Raw genomic sequence first — 6,000 nt, forward strand, 5'->3', positions numbered from 1 at the left:
TACTCTAGAAATAGGCCGTCACATTTGGTTAAGCATTTCTTATGACCTAATTATTTTACTGTTGAACATTACCGAAGTTTATGTAAAGTTAGCAAGATTTATCAAAAGCAAAAAACCAAACAGGAGGTCCTCAGGGAGGCCTTGGTGTAAACGACGGCGCACGTGCCAGCGTTCGCCATCGATCTTGGCGATCACGATGGGCACAAGATGGAGATGTCGGCGAGCAGGCCGTTGAGGAGCGGTACGTACGTACATGCATACAAGTACTAGTAGGCTTGCTTTAGTACACAAGCCACGGTAATAGAAGCTCGCTGCTGCATGTCACGTCGGCGGTGTGCAGGGATGCCGCCGGCGTCGTTGACTTTGGACTACCTCAAGTTGAGCGCTCGTCCTTGACTAGCTAGCGAGCTTCTACTCGGACAACGTATGAAAGAGCATCTACAACCGGACTCTTCAAATTAATCAGGTGAGTACAGAACCACTAACCAGACAAGAGAAAGAAGAAGAAAGTTGATCCAACTGTACCCCTCAAAACCTCCTTAGTCGGGGCTGTCCAGAACTCATCTACTCAGCCCACATACAGAGGCAATATGAGAAGTGCCCGATCGCGTCCCATAAATGGTCATGCATAGTCACATAAGATTTGGCCACACGACGGACAATCATTTTTCTCATTATTATTTCTACTCTTTCTCTCTCTTTCCATTCCAACCAATCACACTACTAGGGAAAACCTTATACACAGCATCCTAGCAGTAGCGCTGGACAAAATCATGCGCTACTGCTACTTAGCAGTAGCGCGTGTAAATAAACCGCGCTACTGCTAAGATTTTAACAGTAGCGCATACTAGCAAAACTCGCTGCTGCTATGTTTGAACGGGGCGTAGATGACTAGCCCCACTTAGCAGTAGCGCATATCCGTACCCAGCGCTACTGCTATGCTCCGTAGCAGTAGCGTTTTTCACGAACCCGCGCTACTACTAACCTTACCTTATCCTCCCGACGCGGCTGACCCTCTCACTCACTCTCGCCCGCGCCGATACCCGTCGTCCGCCGCTGCCGTCGTCCACCGAGGTACTCCCTCCGTCCCTCCTCCTCCCTCCTCCCCTCCCTCCTCCTCCCACCTCCTCCGGCCGCCCCCTCCTCTCTCCTCCTTCGGCCGCCCCCTCGTCCCTCCTCCCTCCTCTGACGGCAGCCCTCCTCCCACCGCCCCCTCCCTCCTCCTCCTCCTCCGGCCGCCCCTCCCTCCTCTCTCCTCCCTCCCCTCCTCCCTCCCTCCTCCTCCCTCCTCCGATCCCACCGGCCTCCTCCCCCTCCTCCCCCTCCGTCCTCTGATCCCACCGGCCTCCTCCCCCTCCTCCTCTCTCCTCCCTCCCCCTCCTCCCTCCTCCTACCCCCTCCTCCCTCCATCTCTATTTTTTACTGTAGTTTTTTTACTATTGTATAATGCAGTTATTTTTTACTGTCTTTAGTAAGTGTTTAATAGAATTAGTAAGAAAATTAATAAAACTAGTTGAACTAGTTTATTTTTAGTAAGAACTAGTTTATTTTTATTAAGAACTAGTTTATTTTCATTTATAGTAAGTGCTTAGTTGAACTAGTTGAATTAATAGAACTAGTTTATTTTTAGTAAGAAAATTAATAGAACTAGTTTATTTTTAGGTGTATTTAACAGTATTCTAGGTTGATTCGTTTTGAAGTGGACATGTCATATTTTGAACATGTCACATTTGTTGTTATTTTTTAGTTAAAGTGATTATTCCCGCATCGACGTCGAAGATGCCTATCCCGCATCCTCGTCGTCGACTCGGCAGAGGACACCTGCTTGATCAGAGGGGCCATGTCCGGGACTGGGCTCCGCCGGGCTGGTACTGGGAGGTGCTACCTACCGAGGGGTGCAGCTTGGTGAGGAGCCAGCCCGTCGTTGACCCGAACCTTCTTTGGTGGCGGTCGCGTGGGCTAGTGACGGTGCAGAGGCTTGAGGACCCCGCATAGGTGGTACGTCACCGTGTCAGCAAGGAGGACGAGCACGTCCGTCGCTACATGGTTGCGTTGGAGGGCAGGTTCTCCAATACCTGGCAGGTTCTTCAGGGATCACACTGGAGCTATGATCCTGTGATGGTTCCTTCTCTTTGGGTGTCCACCGCCCGCGCCGATACTCGTCGTTCGCTAGAATTTTAGTTGTATTACTGATGTTATATGTATGATACTATTCGAGATGTATTAGTGACAATATTCGATGATGTACGGACGCAAGAGATGATTTAGTTTTTCTTATTGAATGCATGCTAATTTGAATACTTATTTATTTTATGATTTGGTTTTGCTTATTGAATGCTCAAATTGGAGAAGTACTCCTATTTTGAATGCTCAAATTGGACCCCACTATGCAAGGCGTATGCATTTGATTAGTTGATAGCTTATAGGGTTTTTGTTTTTGCAGAAATCAAGGAGCCCCTCCATCATCCCCGCCGTTGTCCCCGTCACCGACCCCCTCCGACCTCGAGGTGAGACCAGCCAAATCTCCATGTCAATATGAGTCCTATAAGATATTTCAAAATGTTTTTGTTCATATTTTCAACCATTGAAATGCAATGACCATCAAGTTTGAATGCTCATATGATGCAAATAAAAACATGTACATCTTGAGTTACGCAAATAGGATATGTGCTTTCCCAAGTGGCCGGTCATGTTTGCAGATTACACCTCCGAGTGGCCTATGTTTTGCCGGAGTGTTGATTAATTTCTGTTCCGACAAATTTCAGGTGCTCGGTATGTCCTTTTTTAGCAAAGGTCATGCCGGATTTTTCCGTGAATTTTGGCATGACTTGTGCTAGATTATGTAGGAAATATCGAGTGGCCTGGATTTTCTAGAAAGATAATTAAACGACATTTCGGGTTGAATTTAAGTCTCTCGAGTCTCCACCATATATGAGAGGACGAAAAATCCCGACTGTTGTCGTGGAGGTCGCTTCTCCTTCGTGCTAAATAATAATGATCTAATTTAGTTTTTCTAGTACATATATTTAATTATACAAGTTTAATCTTTGAATTATGAACATAGGAAATGTCGTCATCGGACGACGAAAGTCTCCCGGGGAGTGCGACTGGTGCAATGACGACCGAGGTCTGTGCGACAGGCCTCACCTGGATGAAGATCGGCGCTTCAGCATTAAGCTCCAGGAGACCTTCGATGTTGAAATGGTACGCAACGACGACAAGTGTTTTTTTCCTAATTAAGCATGACTTCAACTATTTTAACGTGTAATTTTTATATTTTACAATTCGACTAGCTTATCCCATGCCATGCAAGACGCTATGTATTGGAGAGGATGGATTTTGAAGACCATGAAAGTTTCGTAACAAAGTAAATTCACCTAAGGACCCATCATGATATGGATTTTGAAGTAAATCTGTACAATTCTCAGAGCATAACCCATTTTGTTTGCACAAATTGGGAAGCACTTTGCAAGATGTATGATTTTTACGAGGGTATGCTTGTCACCATGGATCTTGGTGATCCTGACATCGACCAAGATAATATGGACATTTGGGTCCTTGTTGATACGCTTCCAATTCTACCGCTATGTGAGTTTCTCAAACATAGTTATTAACTAATTTATATTGTTTATTTCAAAATAGTTGACAGCTTATTTCCATTTACAGCTTATTTTCATTCTTCAAACAATGTGCGGAAGATGGTAGACAGAACCTACTACACCGATGGCTCAGAATTAACTTATCAGGAGAAAAATTATATGATCGCATTTTGTATTGATCTTGAGAATTAAAATATCTATTATCAAACTTCTCCACATTATGGTCAATACGTGCCACTAGTGCACGTGTTGAACTACAGTAACATCCATGGAGATGCCATGGTAAGATTTTTTACTATTACGACATCCGTGCATCTTTTGCATAAATTCTTCTAAAACTGAACTACATTGCTAACTACGAAGTTATTACTATGTTTTTCAACAGAAAATCCCGAAGGATTGTGTGCCTCATCTGATGTTTCAGAATGGTCGCCTTGATGTTTTGAACATACAGCCATGTCATCCTACGAATCACACATGTCCATATCGGATTTCTAAAATCGGTGAAGACATGATAATCAAAGAATGGAAAAAATGTATGGTCAGTAGTACGGAGCTACTTGGAAGCAACATTGTGTGAAAGGCAAAAATTGAAGACAGGATAATCTCCATTCTCCATCATGGAGAGTCAGGGCCTATCTTGTTTTATACTATTTTACCTAAGAGAATGTAGTAGGTCCTATGAGAGAGAAGTAGGTCCTAGGTACAATGTTTATTATGTGGTACAATGTGTAAGAGTTGATGATGAGGAGGAGGAGTTGTGATTATGACTAGTGACCAACTTGTTATGTGATGTCTCGTTGATGAAAATGATGATCATGAGGAGGTGTTATATGACAATGATGTATTATGATGATAAGTTGTTAATGATATGATGATGATGATATTTATTATATCATTGGGTGAAACAACTGCGGATTAGTTTCAAGTGGATGTCCATCCACTTGAAACTAGTCCACGGTTCTTTCATCTAGTGATGTAATAACTCATTATGATGTAAAAACAATCTCTAAATTGCTGCTGTATGAAAACTTGTATAAAGGTGTATGAATACAACATGAAATAAAAAAGAAATATAATACGGGATAATAGTAGTAGCGTGGGCTGCGAGAAGCGCTACTAGTAATTACCAGTAGTGCCCTTTCCAGGAAGCGCTACTACTAAGTGGATATAGCAGTAGCGTGGGTTAATCCACGCTACTGCTAATCTTTAGTTGTAGCACCGTACTAGTAGCGCTGCCACCCACGCTACTGGTTGGCCTAAAATCCGCGCTACTGCTAGGCTTTTCCCTAGTAGTGTCACATGCATGTGACTGGACGTATAGGAAAAAAAGGGACATGGCTACATGCATGACAAATAGAGACTTAAAATGAAGACACCCAGACACTGGCCAGGTGCGTCCGTGGACGTTTGAGGTGCGTTTGTCCAGTCCGAAGTATATGTATGCGTCTCGGTTGTGAATCAATAGATTGATCGCACGACGTAAGCAACGTTTGGCCACCTTAACTCATTCGGGTCTCGTATGTTGCTTGGTTCGGCGAGGGGAAAATTGGCATCAAATTTCAGGCGATTCGTCGTCCCTGGAAGATGTAGGATGCCATAAATGTTCGAAATAAGGCAGACCGGCCCTCAAAAGGTGAGGACCTCACATGTGCCTCCTCCTCCCCTCTTTTTCCGCGATATCCCGTCGTATTATGGCTCCTCCCCTCTTTTTCCCGTCTAGCATTGTGCCTCCTCATTCTCGTCCCCGTCTAGCACTGTGCCTCCTCCCCGCTTTTTCCATGATATCCCATCGTGCTGTGGCTCGGGTGGCTCTCTCCGGCGGCTGCGCCCGGTTTGGCGGACGCTGCGGTGTCCTTGGAAGTCATCCTTGTCGCGGCACCGCGTTGCCCTCACCCCCCTCCAGCGAGATCCCATCTTGGTGTAGGGCAGGGGGCCTCTCCGCTGATGCGCCACGACCCGTGTTGCTGCGGCGTGCCTTGGCGCCGGTCCCTTGGCACATTCATGCACGCGCAGCCCAGCCATGCTTCTCGTGCTACTGCTACTAGGCGGGCATGTGGACACGTGGGTTGCGGTCACGCCAGCCAGGGCTTTCGAGCCTGCTTCGTGTAGTGAGTCTCCTCGTCTCTGGGGGTTCCTCCCTTCGAGCTACGGTGGCGGCTCCGGTGTGGCAGCATGTCGAGGCAATGGTGGTTGATCAGTCGTCTTTGATCTACCCATCAGCGAGTTCCGGGCTTCTCCTTCCAAGGAAAACAAAGATTTACGTATATGGCGCTCCTTCAACACCTTGATTGGGGAGGGGCCGGTCAGGTGCACCCAGAACATCAGCATAACCAGATTCACCGGGGTACTGCGAAGCTCTATTTTTGTTGACATCTTGGACATGTCTGCACCAAGATTT

This window comes from Aegilops tauschii, chromosome 7 (assembly GCF_002575655.3).
Source record: "Aegilops tauschii subsp. strangulata cultivar AL8/78 chromosome 7, Aet v6.0, whole genome shotgun sequence".
NCBI lineage: Eukaryota > Viridiplantae > Streptophyta > Magnoliopsida > Poales > Poaceae > Aegilops > Aegilops tauschii.